Here is a 698-nt window from a genome sequence, read left to right on the forward strand (position 1 = left end):
GGCTGCTTGTGTTTCTGTCCGTGGGTAGAGAGGCTGGATGTGTGTTGCACGCATGCACAACCGGCCAGGGACCTCGCCGGGTCTGTTGGGGTGTTTGCACCCACCCACTCACCCACCCACGCAGTGTGTGTGTGTGTATATAATTAGAGATATTATAGATATAATTATATTAAAAATATACGTATGTGTATATACACACACATAACTGTATTATACACTCTCAAACTCTCCCAGACAGCTATTCTTTTATATATAGACAGTATATATAAATATAGTGTGTGTATATAGACTATATAGTACTTAATTAGGCATGCACATAAACACACTCAGCCACCCTTTATATCTACTATATATGTATATATACACTTGTATTATACACACACAGTCATGAAGACACTTGCTCTTTTATATAGCTATACGTATACTCCACACACTCTCAGACACCCTTTTTATATAGTGGTATAATGTATACAGCATTTGACAACGTATATAACGTAACATGTAATATGTAATTTTTTTTTTTTGTTTATTATACACATCCACACGCTCACAGACACTGTTCTTACGGATATACTGTTCAAATATATGTGTGTGTGGATAAATAAAGCTACATGATATCCTCTCACACACGCCCCACTTTCTAAAATACATAATATACATACATATTCAGACATACCTAGGCATGTAGGTTTAGTGTC

This window comes from Pygoscelis adeliae, unplaced genomic scaffold (assembly GCF_000699105.1).
Source record: "Pygoscelis adeliae isolate BGI_AS28 unplaced genomic scaffold, ASM69910v1 Scaffold216, whole genome shotgun sequence".
Taxonomy (NCBI): Eukaryota; Metazoa; Chordata; class Aves; order Sphenisciformes; family Spheniscidae; genus Pygoscelis; species Pygoscelis adeliae.